The 20,019-nt window shown below is 38.1% G+C and overlaps 1 long non-coding RNA gene across 5 annotated transcripts in view; it reads right to left on the reverse strand.

The window, feature by feature from the left end:
• Positions 1 to 37: 37 nt before the first annotated feature.
• LOC311438478 overlaps positions 38 to 20,019 on the reverse strand; it is a 98,407-nt gene continuing 78,425 nt past the window's right edge. For 2 of the 5 annotated variants that reach the window (XR_014694127.1, XR_014694128.1), the window contains exons 3-4: positions 2,095 to 2,206; positions 38 to 334 (exon numbers count right to left, since the gene is read on the reverse strand). This is a non-coding gene — a long non-coding RNA (uncharacterized lncRNA). Of the gene's footprint in view, positions 335 to 2,094; positions 2,207 to 5,201; positions 7,349 to 7,703; positions 7,905 to 20,019 lie in introns of those variants that run through there. The other 3 variants (XR_014694130.1, XR_014694131.1, XR_014694129.1) reach the window with 2 other exon arrangements.

Raw genomic sequence — 20,019 nt, forward strand, 5'->3', positions numbered from 1 at the left:
ACAAAAACAAAAACAAACAAACAAAAAAACACCATTGTAAGGCTTTGCTGACATTTTATTAACTTTTTCATTAAAGACATGAACAGTCTTCAATTTTAGAAGCGCTGTGTGCCACTTCACTAAGCTCACATCCTGAAAGAGCATACACTGTGCATGACTTAAGTGCTACTTTTTTTTATTTCTAAAGCCATCAACAATTATTAAAGTCTATGAGAATAAATGTCCTTATTAGCATGAAGATTAGAACATCTTAGGTGCAGAAAAATGTCAGCTGCTTGTCAGAAGTCATTTCAAGCGTGCTCTCTTGACCCATTCCCAATTTAAAAGTCTGTTCCTGTGGAACAAGACAGATAACTAGTGCAGCATGAAAACAGCCTGTAAATGAGCAATACAAGAAATTTGTCTTACTAATTGAAAGAGCATAAGCTAAAATTATAGTACATTAGCTAAGGATCCAAAGTGTTAGAAAATGTCATGAGAAATAAATAACTTCATCCTGGTCTGTCTTTCTCAGAGATGTGGAATGTAGCACTGCAAGAATAAGTTCAGGGAAAGAAAAAAAAAAAAGGAGAGAAGCTGAAGTGAACTAAGATCACTTTATTTCTAGATGAGAAACCTACATAGGATGCTAATTTGGTTTGATTTGTTTTAAGCTTTCCTGAGTCCTCATAGAGACAAAATGATAATGATTCTTTCATCCAAACAGATTCAGAAATACCAGTTTTATATCAAAAAATCCTCCATAACAGAATTCTGCCAGACTTCCTTTTACATAGGCCTGAGGATCCAACCTCTCAAAAATGGCATAAAGGAACATTTTTAGCTTTGTTTTTGCTTGTCTTTTGTTTGTTTGTTTGTTTGTTTTTAAAATTTAAGGCAGACATAAAAGTTAGGAAACCAAAACAGCATAATATATCAAAACTTTTGTAATAGCAAATCTACTAATGAGGGAAAAGTGTAGGCGTACTCATTAAATATTGTAGGGTTGCATATGTTAGTGTAGCCAAGGGCAGCTGTAAGATTTGGTGCGTATATTAAAGTTCTATATGACTGTTGGAATAATTATTCTGCTATTTTCTAAAAATGAATACATGCCTTCTAATAGCAATCCTTAATATGTAATTGAGATTAAAACAAAATAAAAATGTTGTTTAAATTCAGTTTTGAGATTTTGATTTTTAAAATAGCTGTACAGAAAGAAATGTGGCTGATACTGCAACCTTGCCACATGTACCTTTTAAAGTGTTATACATGTAAATAAATTAGGGAAACACTATTAGAGTTACCTCACAATTTGATTTAATAAGGGGATAAGATTTTGACTAAGACTGCACAGTGGTCACAATAGTTGCAAGGATATGCTGCTGTCAGGAAGACATGCTGATACCATTATCTTTAAAGTAATCATCTATTTCACAAATTTCAAAACTGGGAGGCTCGTTGTTCTCTGACAGAGATTACAAGGGAGCCCTATCACTTTAGCCTTAGGGATAACCCTCAAGTCTCATCTTTTCAGATTTCACATAGTCTTGGATTTTATGTTTTTGACACTCACTTTCTGAAATTGTTCTGAAATTATTTCCCAGGTGTTTGCACATTGTTTCACAGGATTGTGAAGTCTGAACTATGGTTGTGGATTTCATATGTATTCATACCAGCACCTTACATAACAAAGAAATATTTTGTTCAATCTCAGAGTCATGTTATGTTATGTTTATTTTTAAGCTGCCAGCAAACCTGGAAGATCAGTCATTCACACAGCTGTATGGCTTTACTGCCTTACTTCTTTCCTGCTTCCCATTCATTTATGCAAGGCTGACAAATGTGTTTCATTTCACAGATATTATCACATACTAAATACAAATAAATAAATAAATAAATAAACCAGGATTCAGCTCAAACAGAAAACAACAGACAAAAAAAAAAAAAAAATCTGAAAAATCAGTTAAAAATGAAGCTTTATCTCTAGTCATATTCTCAGCAAACATAGCCTAAAAGACACTAGAAAGAATGATGTCAAACTTGCATCTGACAGCTCTGACAAGGCTGTCCAGGATGCAGAAGCTTTTCTAAATTTATTGTCCAATAAGTTACCTCTTTGACTACAGGTTCCAGGAACCTCAGAGGGATTTCATGGGATGGGAAGACTTCAGTTCTGCCATCCTTTCTGTAACACACTTCTTCATCCCTTTTTGAATACTTGACACTTTTAGAAGGAAAATTGTCCTTAGTACTTTATTTTTCAAATGCTTCAGAAATTTTCTTTTTATTTTTCAGTACTTTTCCATAGTGCTTGCTAATCAAGCTACTGTCTCCATAATTAAAAACCAACCTTGTTCTTAGCTGTTAAACAGCCTGAGATGTTATCATCTCAACTGTAACAGTCATATTGCTATCCCAGCTACCTACCCAGACATTTTTTGCTCTGGCATGCATTTCTCCAGAGTACATCTGTGGCTGTAATTTTGACTGTTAAGATGCAGGAGCTGAACACCAACCTGTGCTGAAAGGGCATTGCTGACGGCTGCACACCACGGCTGAAGCTCCCTGCAAGCCCTGACTGTCAAAGCAATCCCTGAGCAGGCTCTCAGCTCCGTGGTCTCCCTCCCCCCGTCATAAGAGCAGAGTGGACAGGAGGTAAAAAACACAACCAGAACATGAAGGCTGGAAATACCATCCCTCTCCATGACTTTTGTGACTTCCCATCATAAGGGGCAGGAGGAAAACACCACTTTTTTGGCATCGCTAGAGCCCTGAAGCAATAAGCAGAGGAGGCTGAACATAGAGGGCTTTGCACAGTGCTCTTCCTACAGGAAAAACGCAAGCACACTGTATTATAGCAACTGGAAGACTAGTTTACATACAATTAAGCAAGTTTACATACAAATTAAATAATCAAAAAGTAAAAGTATTACCTAGCAAGGCATACCGCTTAGGGATTAGACCACGTAAAGGACTGGGTATAGATTCCAGAAAGCAGAAAATGATGACCAGAAGGCCTAGAGAGGTGTTTCTCTTCACCTACTCCTTTATGAGCTGTGCTTCACTATTAAGATACCCCTCTTTTCCCTGCATTAACTCAGACAAAAAGACCAAGTAATTATAAGCGCATATGTCTTCACATCTGACATCCTCCTCCACTGCAACTACATTTATTGTCAAGCCTCCATGACAATACTGTAGCAATAATTCAAAAAGGCAACATAAAAATAAATGTAATTTGAGGAGGTTGTGCTGATGTGTAGAAATCTACATATCTACATATATCCCATTCAAATATAAACACATATATCTGTGCTATATTTATTGGTATTTTAGTTAAAGAAATACATAGGGATTTTTCCCTGTGCATGGAAAATAGGGAAATATTAACAAAGACTTGGAATTAGAGATAGCAATGATAAAACGTGTATGCCCTCTGGAGCTTCTGTTACTACTTCAGTCTTGAAAATTATCTTATCCCTGCTAACATACTTTTTCTTTTTAAAGTTATAAAAGCAAGGGTCCCAATTAATTACAATTTTGTACCATTGTATCTTCAGACATTCCAGAAACACAGCCAAAGAACACAGCCTGTGTACTGCCAATTCCTGACATGAGAAACTGCTGTGAGCAAGTACTGCCTCTTTCTGCTGAAAGTACAAAATAAATGCCCCTATCCTATTTTTAATTATTTAATAACAGCAGCACTACTATACAACCTGCAATTCTTCTGTGGTGACTCTGTTACATTCATTGAAGCTAACCAAGCTATTGTAACCAAAACACCTGACTCACCTGCACTGCAGCATGATCTTCTAAAACTCAGTCCAACAACTGCAAGGAGCACTGTCTGGCCCATCACCTTCTGGGTGACGCTAATGTGACTGAAAAAGGGAACTGCTATGACCAGCCTCTCCCTCCAGGGTAAATTCATACTTACTTGAGATGTGCTTTAGTGTCAAACTAAGCACATTTCTTTGCATTTTTTGCAGTTCATCTCACACTAACATACATTTGTTTCAGAAAATACCATTCCAAAATCTTACATCAAGAGTAACATCTACATTTTACTACATTTTTGATTAACCATAAGCTTCTATTGGTAGAACACTGTATATAAGCGTTCAGTAAGGGAAATGTAAAATTGTCAAACATTAATTGAACAGGTATTGCATTATATTACAGAACATTAGTAAATGCCAAAAAATCCCAAGGAAATAATAAGAAATGAATAACTAATGGTAATTACAGTACTCACACTCACATTAAGCAGAAATGTATGAAAAAATTGCAACATAATTGTTCATTTATGAAATACACTCAGTATTTTAATGTCATAGTAAGCATATAGTAATTATCCTACCAGTTAAGGTGAATTTCAGTTATTGTATATCTGTTAGTTAAAAATTGCAATTGGAACAGTTTTAAAGCAAAAACAATTAATATATCACCTAAACTTTCTGTTAAAGAGTTGTCAGCAGAGGAACGTACAAAACACGTCCTTTGAGATAATATGGACAGCTTTGAAGTAATTACTAGGCCATTTTGCAAAGGCTAGTGCTTTACATTTAGAGAATGCATTACATTCAGTCATGCCAGAACTATAATTACAGGTGATTTTGCCATTGTTTGTTTCATTCCTCAGATCGTGATGGCACTTAATGTAATTATTCACCTAATTACATAACATGGTTGTAATAAAGCATTTGGACTACTCAGCAAGGACAGCTGAGAACATAGTTGGAACATGTGTGTATATACTGCTAGAATGTTATTCTAGAATAATCAATTTTTTTTTCTTATTTTAAACTTACCGACATTTATTTGAAAATGATTTAAAGGTTCTTTTTTTTGTTTTGTTTTGTTTTTTGTTCCTACTTGCGTTTACCCATGTTGACTGATTTAGGGACTGAAACCTTACAGCTAGGGCCTAAATCCCCAGGCAGATGGCTGAACTCTACCAAGACCTAGGAAGTATCACAACTCTGTGCGCCAGAGGGCTACAAAGGTACAGCTTGAAGAGTTTTGAACTGTGCTAGATAGTTATTTTCATCTAGCATCCCACAAATGCTAATTCTCAGCCCTGGTGAGAAAGGAGATGTTAGACTGGGCAGAGTGCCATTGTAACGTGACTATTGCTTCCCCTCTCTGTACTAACTTGTTTATTGCAAGTTATTCATCCTTTCAACAGCCCCACAAGTCAGAAGGAACAGGATCTCTGTTGGAGAACACGTTTTTATTTCCACTTAAGAGAAGGAAAGTTTGCTGGTTGCAGGACAAGCACTAGAGTACTCTTCTGACTGTCTTCATGTGTTTGTTTTCTGGTTTTAGAGATTGAATATAACCAGAGCACAGACCAGGTTCTGTTAGTTAAGCAGGATACAGTACTCAGAGAGCTTTTTGAACCGCAGTGTTTGTCCTTGATATGCCAAGCTCCTTATAGAGAGGGGAAAAATAAATAAGAAAATACACAACCAAAAAACAAAACAAAACAAAACACTTTGCAGGGTCCTTCTGGTTGCTTACCCTTCTTCTCCCCTTAGAAATTAAGGCACGTTATGCTAACAAGGCCTCAGAAGCTGTGGCTTTGTACACTACAGGGTCCTTTGGGTGGGTTAATCAAGAGATTGTAAACAGAGTGGAGAGCTCATGTGGTTATTTCATCCATTCAAAGAGTTACTAAGCATTTTTAATATGGTTAAATTACAATATCAGATTCATGTATGTAGTCCCAGTAGAATGAAAGCTGTTTAATCGTCTGTTCAGATTGAAGTCGACCTTGCTGTTTTGCCTCTAGCATGATATTCTCCCGTACTGCCTACTGTGAGTCTTCTGTTTCTTGCATTTCTTCATGAAATGAAGAGGACTTGCATGGTCTTTTTGCCAGTTCTCATCAGGACCTTTTATTTTGAAATTTTCATTGATTTCAAGGAAAAACGAATTCCCTCAACCTGCCAAAATGCTCCTCTTCACAAATTAGACTTTGTACTCTTGCTGCTGAAGAAGGGCTGCAGTGCAACATCCCAAACCAATGCAACTCACAGTACACTCTTCACCACAGAAATGTACATGAGTAGTCACAAAATTCTCAGTATATCTTAGTATATTCTAAGTACATCTGTATGTAAGCAGGGTCAAAGAACAATTTCACATAACAAAGGGCAAGAATACATAGTGGAAAACAATGCAGGCAGGGCACTGAAGTTCAAAATCATCATCTCTGAAGCCTAAATATCAAGAGCGTCTTCTGACAGTAGGAAAGACTTTAGTTATTTATTTACTGTCCCAATAGGTGAAGGCCAAAATACATAGTTATGCTGACTTGTTTGGGGTTAACACAAATTTTCACCCTCATGGGGCTGTTTAGTTCATAAGGATAAGCAATGGTAAAATATTGTCAACCAATGGCCAAATTAGTCTGCATGAAAAAAAGTCTATTGGTTGGAAACACGAGATAACTCATGGACATTCAAATAAAACTAATTCCTAGCAAAGCACTGAGCTCTTGGATCTGCTCAAAAGAAATTATTGTGGCCAAAAATGCTCTGAAAGCAAAAAGAGAACACTCATTTGGAGCTCAACACAATTGATTTATCCCGTGAATGTCTCACTTCTTTCAAGAATTATTTAATCCCAAATCAAACTCTCATTTTGGATGTCTGACAAGAGCGTGTTAAAAATTCCTGTAAGAGCTAAGCACACAGTGGCTTTTCATTCTGAAATCACACAGAACCAAGACATTTACAACCTTATCTGTGAAAGGGAATTGCCAGCTGGGGAGAAGTGTTTGAAACGTAGTGCAACAGCATCCAAACAGAAGGAAAAACAGAGCTCCCGCCTCCATAGAAGATTTCATATAGTTTTCTGAATCCAAGAAAGAAAGGATACCTCTTTCTAATTAAAACTATATTCTGCATAATCATGATAAATGGGAAATAAAGTGAGATGAAATGTATTTAATCAAGTTAATCATTCACAAGAGAAATATAAAGCTTCACACCAAGATGATGTTTTTCAAGTCAGTGCTATAAAGGAAACCATATCAAGTATTTCTGATGAAGATAAAGCATTCTGCAGAATAAACCAACTATTCATCTACTCACAAAGAAATATTAGAACAGGCATCCATTCATTCAAAGCTGTATCAAAGAACAGAACAACTAGTTTCTGTGCTGCTGATAGACTGCAGCTTTTCTAGCTGGGCACGTTTTCCAACAACTTAGCAAAAGTTGCTGTCCACAACTTAGCAAAAACAATCTGCTCGATCAGTTTTAGAGACAATTTTAGAGACAAAAGCTTTTATCTAGAATCATAAACTCCAAGTATTCAGCAGAACATTAGGCAGGTGCTCCAGATCATCTTCTTTCTATTAGGACAAAATGCAAAAAGGAAAATAAATAAATAAATTCTAAATAGCCCAATTGTACTTATAGGACTCTCCAGGAGGGCCCTGTGAAATCAGTCCAGAGACCTGAACATGATTCTCCTGCCTTTCAGATTACTGTTTTTAACCCATGTAAAACTTTTCCCTTTTTCATGTATTTTGGCTAGAAATTGTTTTTTTTTTTTTTTTTTTTAACCTAGTCTGTATACTCAAGATTATTATTATTTTTTTTGTATAACCAATTTCCTGACACAAGAAATCTGTTGGGAGGTTCCCAAGAAAACTGCACTAGAAACATAACTGATATTCAGCTATGTATACACAAATAAATACATACACTTAAGCACAAGAGAGCACTGAAGCATCTCTGAGGGTAGAAGTCCATGGCCAAAAGCACTTTTTCCTCTAGTGTTTAGAGAGGGAGAAGCTCCTTGAAGCCTGCAGAAAGTAGCACACAAGGAGGTGCCTCCAGTGCTGTGGCCCCAGCACCAGCGGCAGCCCTGCAGTGCCCTTCCCTGGATGGGTTTCATTGCACTTTCTGAGGAGAGAAAAGTAAAGTCACACTGAGTGCCTGCAGTGACTCTGCTCCTCCCTTCCCCTACTCGCCACGTTTATCAGTAAGTGTCATTGCAGCAAGTATTTCAAGAAAGATCCTATCTTTTTCTCCTGCAGACCATATTGATTTTTTTCTAAATTCTCTTTAAAAATACATTTGTAATGGAAGCTGCAATAAATCTATAAGCATGAAATACAGGTTGATACCATCATTTTGGCTAGTTTTGAATTCCTCATTTGTTACTTTAAATAAATAAATAAATAAATAAAAAATCATGCAATATTTTCCAGAACTCTTTTTGAAGCAAGTTTGTGTAGTTCAAATGATAGGTCCATCTGGCTCCAAGTTTACTACTTCAGGACAACAGTTTTAATACAAATATCATAGGGGAAAAGGCAAAGAAACGTGAATTACTGGTGTTTGGAGGGAACCAGACCATCTGCTCTTCTCATGATGGCAATACAGTATCATTTGCATGCAGTGGCATATGGACAAAGGGTACTAAGAACTACACAAATTTCTTAATCACCTTTCACTATATATATATACACACACACACACTATGCATATATATATGTACACATGCACAGAAAGTCTGAAATATTAAAACTTGGATTCTGCCACAGGCAGGAGCTGCCTGATGACAGCACTGGGATGAAGAATAGTGCGTGTGGTCTATGGTTGTTTTAGTCTACTAAGATATTCAGCGATTCAAAAAGGAGACAGATGTGTCTATTCATACAATAACAAGGTTCCTACTTTGTTTTATGCCTTCCCATTTCCTTAAAAAAAAAAAAAAAAAAAAAAAAAAAAAAAGATAATTACAAAGAAACTAGAACCTTTCAGCTATTGTCTATAGTATTTTTTTGTAAACTTCATGACTTGGCTCACACATCTAGCTTCAGATGTGAAATAAAAGCTCAATTCCAATTGTGTGAATGTGATCAGAAAACAGACAAAACAACCAAAACCAAAAAAAAACGAATACAAGCTCCAGTGAATGTTGCATTTATACAAGTAATAAAGAAAGAAATCCTTGACAAGAGAAATCGAACATAAACAATATCTCCTGTTCAGCTGGGACATAACAGGTAGGTTAAACGCCAGCATGGAATTTCCTTTGCATAACAGGAAAGCTTTCTTACACAAAATCCAATTCACATTTCACCAATTCACATTTCCAATATACTCTAGACATAGTAGAAAAGAAAGTTTGATTGTTTCCGACTCAATATACTCTGAATGAGATGATCTTGTTTCATGTAGAGAAATAACATTTTAGGACTTTTTTTCATCTCTGAATTACTTACAAAAGTTATTTTTTGAAGGGTCTAGGATGTTGTCAGTTCCCTACTTCAGGAAGTAACAAAATCTTATTCTCCAGCTGAGTAACACAAATTTTCTATTAGAGATTTCCCTGTTAGCAGGAGCACGGCATTCAGAAATCAAAGACCCAGGAAGACAGTCCACATTTCCAATACTACAAAACCACAAAAATGTGGATTCCAGAAAATTTCCAGTTAGCATCAAAGCAGAAACAGTTTTTCTTTTTTTTTTTTTTTTTTTTTTTAAGTACATGACTGAAATTCAGAATTGGACTACAATGTAAAATTGTGGTGGAATCAAAGACAAACTTAAGAAAAAGAAAGAGCAATCCTAACAGAAGGGCACTCACTAAAAAAAATGACAAATTATAATGTTGCTTTGTGAAACAGGACAGGAAAGCAAAAAGCATCATCTATGATTCAAATACATGGAAAGCAAGAGTCAGACCTCCCAGCAACACACTGAAGGCAACCACAAAAAACTGCCCTTCTGCAAGCGCCTCTCAACCCAATGTGCTGACGTGGTGCTCATCCCTTCAGTGCACCCATAGCTACTGACACCACAGACATGCAGAAACACCAAAAAAGGGTCACTTGCTAAACTATTTACAAACATCTGGCAAGTAGCAAGGCAATGAAGAACTGGCCAAGTTTGAGGAGAACAGGCCAGGCCTGAGAAAGTGGGAAAAAAAGATTGCAAACCCAAGCAAGAAAAGTTAAATGAAGACACATTTAAGAGTACAATGCTTAGAAAATAAAAGGCCTATACACAGATACAAAATGGAAAATAAAATTACTGACCAAGAGGGACTAAAAATTACTGTTGATCACAAACTCATTGACAAATGGTCGAAAAAGAGTGCCTGGCAAAATTCACATAGATGGCCAATGCCCATTTTTTGGTAGTAGTTTCTAAGCAGATATCTTAGTGAGTTCAGAGGATCAAGGAGAAGGAAAAGTTGGAAAACACAATTTGAAGAAGAACTGAAGGAAAGCAGCTTTCTGTCAAACAGGAGAGAGTGAATGTTATAATGTTATATGGCTTTCCAAGACAACAAGTGCTGCTGATTACTGAGGACAGCAATCGTTTTCCTTTTCCACTGGAAGAAAGGACCAATTAACTCAATTTGGACAAAAAAAAAAAAAAAAAAAGTAAATCATGTAAACTGTCAGAGACTGTGCCAAACGTGAAGGACTTAAAAGACCCCTGCAGTTACCTGCGGACTTGTGGAATTCCCTTCATCAGACTTCTTCAAAGCATTTTACATCTATCAGAAACGTCTGGGCACATTTAACACCCCCCTCAGAGCCACGAGATGGATTAGGTGATCCTTTGAAGTCCCTTCTGGCTGTCCCTTGCAGTGATGTCTCGGAAGTCCAGCGCAGACTTCAGTACCATGACTGATTTTGTGTGGAAGGCGCTAGCAATACTATCACAGCAATGTAATGTGCTGATAGAAAGAGATTCATTAATTCACATTCTGTACCTGCAGGGCTGTTTAGCTTGCTCAAATGATCTGCAAAATGATATTTTTAATATAAATGAATCCAGGTGATATATGAAAGAAACAATTAGCAAATAATATGACAGGTTCATGGGTATTTTTAAGCCTGCTGCAACTACGTGAGCGTAGTTATGAAGCACTGAAGATTATTTTCCTCCAGAATGTTACAGCTCAATCTGGAAACCTCTTCTTCTGATGCTAGGTATTCTGCCTTTAAAACTAATGAATTAATATGAAGGAAAACCCCACATAGTCACTCTAGGGAATGCTTAATGGGGATGCATGGATTAAATTGTAAGCATCGTGAGGAAAACAACCTACAAACAAGGCCATGGGCTCACACTTCAGCAATTGATACAAAACTACTTATAAAATGAGTTATGCAAACTGCAGCTTAAGAACAGGGAGGATAAAAATCTGCATTAAGGAAACATAATGCCAAGAAACAGCCTGTTTAGAATAGTCTGTCTGATTATGTGGGTGAGTATAGAGGAAGCAGCTTATTGAAAGAACCTGTTTGAAATCACTGTTTCCCCTGCATGGAGGAGTTCAGCACTTTTTTATTCCTACAGCCTTTGGGGAACATAACAACCAGTAAGACTGGTGGCATAGTGCTGCTTTATAAGCTCCCAAGCAAAAGGGAGAGAGTCTGAGGCCCTGTGCTGCCCCTGCCTCTGGTCCAAAAGTTAAAGCCACATCTGTACCTCTATGTTCACAGGCAGGGTGATGTGCTCAGCACATAACTACTCCATGAGATGCTGAGGGCTTTGGGGCAGGTGGGGGGAAAGGAAGAATGATACTGGGTGACTCCTAGTGCCAGGGCCGAGCTGAATGCCCGATGGCAGCTGGGGGCACTGGGAGCTCCCTGAGCACACCTCCCAGCTTTGTGCCACACAAAGAATCCAGTTTGGGTGCTCCGAGGGCACTGTGCTGCCTGTGAGGGATTGTAAAATTCATTGCACAAGCACCCTCCTGCCGCAGACACCGCCCCAATCTGCCTCCAGATACACAGCAGTGATCCAGCTCTACCTTAACCAGCTTTGGGAATCAAAGAAAGAAGAAGAAGAAAAAAAAATCAGCACCACTCTATTACATTTACTACAATGTTTGGGTAATTTCCTTTCATATTAAAAATCCTATTAAAACACAAATTGTGCAATAAAAGTTCTGCCAGCTATTTTTATTTTTAATGGCAACTGCTAATCATACACTATGTTATTACAACTTAGAAAATAGCATTGTTCTGGCCCGGAATTGATGGAAACCAATTTGTTTCCTTTCTGATCAGGAAATAATGGGAGCTAGGGGGTGCCCTAGTAATACACACTGCAAGATGGAGTGATTCAAATTCAGAATATTTTATGCATTCAAAAGACAGTAAATGAGTCTTATTCATAAGGTTTATACACTACCTTTATACATCCATTGTCTTCTATATTTTCAAGAAGAAAGCAGACTCCAATATCTTCAGATTGAGTTACCTGAACAATAAACTGGAAATACACATACAGGATTATATTTTTCTGTACAGCCAGGATGAGCTCAGTGAAACTCTCTTTGATAGGATGGGGAACCTAATAGTGAGGGAAAAATTATCTAAACTACATCTCTTACACCTAACTCAGTAGAAGTAAATAACAATAGGCTTTTACAAAGATCTTTTGCTGTTCCTCATTTTACAAATTCTTTATTTTCTTCCCTTTCACTTTTAATGGCATGTCAGCACTAGATTAAATTTACATTTACAAGCCCAGGGGGCTCTCTCAGAAAAAGAAAACAAAATGAGTACTTGATAACCCTGCCTGCTCAGTGAATGCCAGGCAAACTGAGAAATGCATTAGCCAGATGTCATGTTGAATGCTCCCCCCCTAGAAACAGGCAGCATTATGCAGAGGAGTCTTTTTTGGTGATCTCAGCTGATCCAACAGAAGAAGAAAGTATCTTGTCAATAAAAGCACTTTGTTTCCCTTCAAGTTGTAAAAATAAAATAATAAAATGATATAAATTAAAAAAGAAAAAAAAAATGGAGCATCTTTATAAGCAATATACCTTCTTGCAGGGATTTTGTACAATTTTTGCTTGGAGATCTTTTGGTATCAAGGCTGCTAGTGGAAGGCTGCTCAGCTCTGCTCAGCAGCTCAGGCTTTGCGTGTGAAAATATTGGAAGTGTTGATCAACAAAGATGATGGAAGTTGCTCTTGAAGCGTTGATCAACAAAGAAATAACTATTAGCCTGTTGGTTCTCCAGCCACGTCAGTCATTTGAGGAGGATTTAAACAGTGAAGCAGAACTGGTCACTTTGCTAGAGTGAAAATTTTAAGAGAAACACGTGTCAACCTTCTCACTACCACAAAGGTCTTAATATTCCCAGTCTGGGGCATACATTTTTAGGGTGAGAGTGGATGTTATTTCTTATCAAAAACATTGTTAAAAGGATATGTTCCACTTTTAGAAATGAATTTATCTTAAAAATGCTCATAAATTTCCTCTGATTTGTAATTAGAGGAAAAATTGCCCTAATACTTTAAAAGAAATTAATTTTGAAAACCCTTAAGATCATCTCTTTCACGAAACTGAGGAAGGGATTCTTTCTTTGACTACCTATATCAGAGGAAATTGCCAGGAAATCTAAAAGTTGTATAGTTATCAGGCAGACAGCAAGTCAGTCAATACAGAAAAAACACCCATTTCTCAAGGCAGGTGTAAGGTTGTCAATAATTTTCTGTTGAGTAATTCTGTTACTGTGTTTGCTGTAGTGAGTGTATCTATTTATAAGCATAAAAGCTGACTGGAGAAAACCTAAGCTGATCACTTTTCTTCTTACAAGCTTTCTGCTTCCTTCTGGATTGCTCAAATTCTTCTCCACATGTTTCCCTTGCTGCTGCTCACAGCACAGCTGCCCTGTGTGTAGCTATGGGGTTCCAGTACCAGCCTGTCCTAAAGACACTAAATTCAACATCAGATCATTCCTTCGCACAGCCTAGGGAGTGGAGAAAACCCCATGCAACTCCCACTCCAGTGACGGCAGGAGACATCCCCTGGCCCTGGCGCAGCACCTGCATGGGCTGTGCAGTGCAGCGCAGGCAGCAGGGGGCCAAGAATAGGTGAAAGGTGGATGGATGCAAATGTAAATAATATACCTGAGAACACTTCTGGAGGAAATAAAAAATGAACAGTTTTGGTGGAAAATCCTAACCGCTTCCTTGAGTTTAGCTTTTAATTTTATAATTTTCTGCCTTCTCAGTACCAGTTAACTGAGAGGTGAATCTAGATTAGCAGCTCCAAAACTTGTGGGATCAGGTCATACAGCAGTAAAATCTGCCTTGCTGGAAGGGTTCTAGCCCCAAGCAAGCTCTGCTAAGGCTTTTAAGAGCAGGCTGCACCAGACAGCCTCCAGCAGTGGCTCCTCACCCACTTCAGCTTCCTGGTGGTTGTACATTGCAAGAGTTGCAGTGTTCCAGTCTCAACACCTCTGGTCCATAAACAAGGACTAATTTTACACCCATGTTGAACCCAAATGAGGATATTTTACATCAAGTGAAAGGGGAAAAAACAGACCAAACAGGACAGGGTTTCTAGAGGAAATGCAAGAGTCACTTCGCTTCCATCTAAATGTAAAAACAAACAAACAAACAAAAAAACCCAACAACCTCCTTTAACGTTATTTTTTAAAACCTCCCATCAAAACTGTAGAGTACCCTTTCTATTTTGAATTAAGCATTAGGATATATGGATTAAAGTGTTCCTATTATTTTGCTAGGCAAATTACTTTTATTACTTTATGTTTATTAACTGCTACTTCTTCAAATTAACGAGGCTAGATTGTGCCTGTAAATCTATTACTGGCTTTGTGACAGCACATACGCTATAAATATCATACATAACACAGGAATATTGTGGCTCCTACACTGCTGAAAACAAATCTTTTCTCAACTGCCCCCTTGTACCAACTTCTCACTCCATGACAGAGAGATTCATGATAACAGGAATTACTGGAGCAGCCAAAATCTGTTTTGTGGATTCACATCATCCTATGCATTTAAAGTTAGTCACTGTGTTACGAATACTTAAAAACTGATGCCTGGTTAGTTACCTTTAGGAAAATAAGATGTATTTTTTTATTTTTATTTTTGTATTTTTGGTTTAATTGCAGACTGAAATTGCTACATGGGAAGCACTTGAAAATGTTGAGAAGTTTGGAATACAAGCAAAAGAAAAACTGAAGTCATTAACAAACCGTTTGTTGTACCTTACTCTGATTGTTCCGTGGTGAAGGATTTTAAGTTACTTTTGTAGTATTGTTTATATGTGTGGAAGTTTCTAGAGGAGCTGATCTGATTCTGGCATGCCTTACTATCTACAGTCAGATTTTAGGTATTTTATACTTGAATTACTTTCAGTGTCAAACTGATGGCTCATGTCAATGCCCTCCAAAACCAGCAAAGGCAACAAGTTTGGTCATTCTTGGATAGGAACTGTGTACGTGCTTAAATTTGAGTAAGTCCACTGAATTTTTTGACTGGGTGGCTGTGCACTTGAAAAGTTTCTGCACCATAATAAGTAGCTAGAGGTAAGTAATAGCACAATCTGAACTCTGATTCAGTTCAGAAGGACACAGGTGGCAGCAGAGATTAATACAGGGTACTGCACCAAAGCACTTTCTTCTCTCACCTGACTGTAAGCGCTCAGGCTTTTAGCTTTCCTTCTGCAACACTGCTGGTTCCTGGTGGTGTCTTTATCTTTAGATCAACACTTACCAGCAACTTTTTTTTTTTTCCTGCATTTATTTTTTAAAACACTTTAAAATTCACTTCCAAACCTTTTTCTCCAAGAAAACAGATTAAAAAAAAAAAAAAAAAAAAAGAAAAAAAAAAGAAAAAAGGAGAGAGAGAGAGAGAGAGAAAAATTGCTTGTACATAAATTTGCTGAGAGTAGCCAGAAAAAAGCTAAGAGCTTTTTGTCACTTTCTCAAGATGCCCGCCTGCCATTTTCTCTTGCTCTGTAGCAATCAATGAAAGTTAAAAATAAATTCAAGGGTAAGAAGGCTTTTTTATTTTTTATTTTTTTATTAATGGAACAAAAACAAGTAAAAACAAGAGAAAGTTAACCAAAACAGGTTAGGAGTTTATTCCTTAGAGTAACCCTAACAGAGCTGACAGCCATCAGCTTCCAGGGCCTCTACGATTAATCCAGGGAGACTCACAATATTTCACTGCTGCAGCCAACTTGTTACTGAAGTGAAAGCTCAAACAAAGATTTTAGCTTGTGCTTCTTTACTTTTAGGTCCTATGGCATTGCTGCATGTACATACTGATACTTTCCTCCTTATTCAGCTAAATGCAAATTAATCATGACCTGTAGTGATCTAAACCATCACAGCGAGCAATGCAAGAAACAAAAAGCGTGTTTTCAGTATTGGACTTGAAAGCTTTAATACTGACAATTATTTCAAGGCTGTGCAAGTGCATTCATATAAACAAAACATTTTAAATCTAATTTGTGGGCTTCTTCTAACAGCACATGAGATTCTTCCCTTAAAACAAAACTGATTGAACCATGATTTCTGAAAGCTAATGAAATGAGGTTGGGTGCAAGAGGTGGACACAGTGCTACAGAAGTGTTTGGGTGACATCAAGGCAGGAAAGAGGCCAAAGAGTGGTTTTGTTTGTTTGTTTGTTTTTTGTTTGTTTGTTTGTTTTGTTTTTGTTTTCTTCCCCAGATTTTCCACTGAAGCCCGAAGAATCAGATTCAAGATTCAGATTCTTGATCCAAACCAAGGCATCTTAACTCAGTCAGGGAACACAGCTATGACAGTAAATCAATATTGCTCTGTTATGTTTGCTAGACCTGTGCTATTGGTAGGAACTTAGTAGTTAGCCTAAAACAATCACAGTCAATTCATTCAGGATATCTGTGACTTAACTCGAGTGTTACAGACATTCAGAGCACATCAGTACTGCATTAATTCCAGCCGTGAACAAATCAGAAGAAATCACTATCTGACATGCATTCCTAAGAAGTAAATCCAATTTATATTAGTATGCATTGCAATAACACACATTTACTACGTACTAATAGTACAGTACATAGTGCCATGCATATATAAGAAGTTCTAAATATCATGCTTGAAGGTATCAGATCTTCATGAACAATACATACACAGATAGAAAGTTAAGCTAATACTAAGTTTCCCCAGCACTTCTCAGTGACAAACAAACAAAAAGAAAAAAAAAAATCTCCATCTTGGCAAACCTTGGCTGTGTTTTGATTCTCTGACTTTACAAGGTGAACTCATTTCAGTAGGTGGGCTGTATTTTTATTTATTTACTTACTGACAATTTTCTTTTGGTGTGCTGTAAATAACTGTTGGAAATAGCCACAACAATAGGTGACACATTAACAGTGAATCAATTTGCTGCTGAGAACTGGTGAACAAGAGTCTGTAAAACTGCCCAGAGCAATATGCAAATGTTTTCAATTAACATTCAATTGTCTGAGGACAAGTTTTTCTTACAAAATCTTGGATGCTCTAGCACATGTTTAGATCATAGGAATGCTCATGGATATGTGTTGCCTTGCACCAATGCAACTTTTATGCAAGAACTGAACCTCAAATCAAAATTTCATGTCAGTAGTGATGTTTGCATATGAAGGTTAATTTTAACTTGAACCATCACGGCAACATTTGCATCAGAGTGTTTAAAAAAGCCTTTTCAAAGGTTGATCAATAAAAGATTGTTCCTTGTTTATTCTTGTTAAAAAAAAAAGGAATTATGTTTACAGGGGTATAAATACCAGCAGTCTGGAGAGTTCACTGTAAAGTTTAAATAATTACAGCATAGGAATGTGATGGGGAAAAGTGTCTTTCCCAAAACAGATGGCAAAATAATATATTCTATACAGTTAGCACATTCTAAGGCTCCCTGGGAATTAGTTCAAACAAACTTGGAAAACAAGAACGTACGTGCAGCCAGGGAAAGGAGGTATAATGTTGCCCTAATTTGGGAAAAAGGATTGATTGGATAAGAGATCTGGGTCAGTATTACCTACTGCAAAGACCAGAGAAGTGAAAGAAATTAGAAACGCATGGAGAACTTTGCTAACCTGCAGTATATGTACTGCTGTAAGAGGCAGAGGCTGTCTCTTCATCAGAAGGGATTCATGTTTGACAGTGCAAACATAACTAGTATTTTGTTCTAAACATTATCTTCTCTCCCTCTTTGGTGGGGAGAGGTTAGGAAAAATTTAAGTGGAGATATAAATACTTTGGCATTTTAAATCCATTTTGAGGCCTCCTAAGATGCACAAAGGAATTAATCCTGTCATAAACACTTTTCTTCATACATATTTATATAGCACACGAAAAGCTGCTTCAAAGCTTCTCTGCTATACGTGGGCAAAACTGAATTTTCCTGCATAAAGATAAGAGGAAAACAACTTAGAATCACTGCACAGCCCCATTCAGAAGGGACCTCTACAGATTATTAGGTCCAACCTGATGAAAGCAAAGGGAGTCTAGATGAGATTATCTCGCACCCTTTCCAACTGCACCTTGAAAACCTCCAGCATCACGGCGATTATTCAGTCACAATCCCCATTTCTCTCATTGTTTTCCTTTTTTAGCTGGTGCTGGTCTGCTAGAATCTGAGTAGAGAGGTGTCTTCTGCACTGTGCTCAAGGACTGAGAGGAGAGCAGGTAATCCAAGCTCCAGTTTATTCAAAATGAGTAAGATGAGAATGAGGATGAGAAGAGCAGCTCTTCCCAGGCGCAGTAGTTGACCCTGAATTTCACAGAATCACAGAATTTCTAGGTTGGAAGAGACCTCAAGATCATCGAGTCCAACCTCTGACCTAACGCTAGCAGTCCCCACTAAACCATTTCCCTAAGCTCTACATCTAAACGTCTTTTGAAGACTTCCAGGGATGGTGACTCCACCACTTCCCTGGGCAGCCTGTTCCAGTGCCTCACAACGCTTTCAGTGAAGAAGTTCTTCCTAACACCTAACCTAAAACTCCCCTGGCTCAACTTAAGCCCATTCCCCCTTGTCCTGTCACCAGGCACGTGGGAGAACAGACCAACCCCCACCTCGCTACAGCCTCCTTTAAGGTACCTGTAGAGAGCGATAAGGTCGCCCCTGAGCCTCCTCTTCTCCAGGCTGAACAAGCCCAGCTCCCTCAGCCGCTCCTCGTAGGACTTGTTCTCCAGGCCCCTCACCAGCTTCGTCGCCCTTCTCTGCACCCGCTCAAGCACCTCGATGTCCTTCTTGTAGCGAGGGGCCCAAAACTGAACACAGTACTCGAGGTGCGGCCTCACCAGAGCTGAGTACAGGGGGACGATCACCTCCCTAGCCCTGCTGGTCACGCTGTTCCTGATACAAGCCAGGATGCCGTTGGCCTTCTTGGCCACCTGAGCACACTGCTGGCTCATATTCAGCCGACTATCCACCATCACTCCCAGGTCCTTCTCTGCCTGGCAGCTCTCCAACCATTCCTCTCCCAGCCTGTAGCTCTGCTTGGGGTTATTGTGCCCCAGGTGCAGGACCCGGCACTTGGCCTTGTTGAACTTCATGCAGTTGACCTCAGCCCATCGGTGCAGCCTATCCAGATCCTCCTGCAGAGCTTTCCTACCCTCGAGCAGATCGACACACGCACCTAACTTGGTGTCATCTGAATTTATAGTTATTCAGGAGAACAGAAAGTCCTGAATGAAGACCTGGATGTCCCCCCAAAACGAAAAATTAATAGAAGAATAAAGGGGTTGCATCTTTCTTGTCTTTTCTTTTCTTTTTACAATCTGAGTTTGAGATGTTTGGCAAATTCTGATGATTGTTATTTTAGCTCAATTTAGACTTGTTCTCTTTTTGCAGTTCCCTGTCAGTTACTGCAGTAAATGCTCTTTTAATTTGCAGAAGCAGCTGATGGCTACCCCCAGCAGCACAACCCTGTTTTTCCTTCCTTTTTTGAAAGCACTATAATGTCCAAACACTTCAGCCTTAGAACAAGTAACTCAGCAAGCTCAGTTTCATCTTTGCCATCTCCAGATCCAAAAGAAAAAAAATTCCTCTTTTTGGGGGGAAGAAATTGGCCTTGTAGCCAGAAACATCCCAAAGGAGCCATTTTTACTGATTTTGCCTTATGCTCAAAATCCTTTTTCTTGACAAGTTAAACATGTCATTTGAATTGTGTACACAGCACATGAGACATGTTCCTTTACTTCCAGAACTGTGTTATAACTGCTGCCAACCAAACATCTGTGGAATAATTGTC

Source organism: Aythya ferina (assembly GCF_964211825.1).
Source record: "Aythya ferina genome assembly, chromosome: 6".
Lineage (NCBI taxonomy): Eukaryota > Metazoa > Chordata > Aves > Anseriformes > Anatidae > Aythya > Aythya ferina.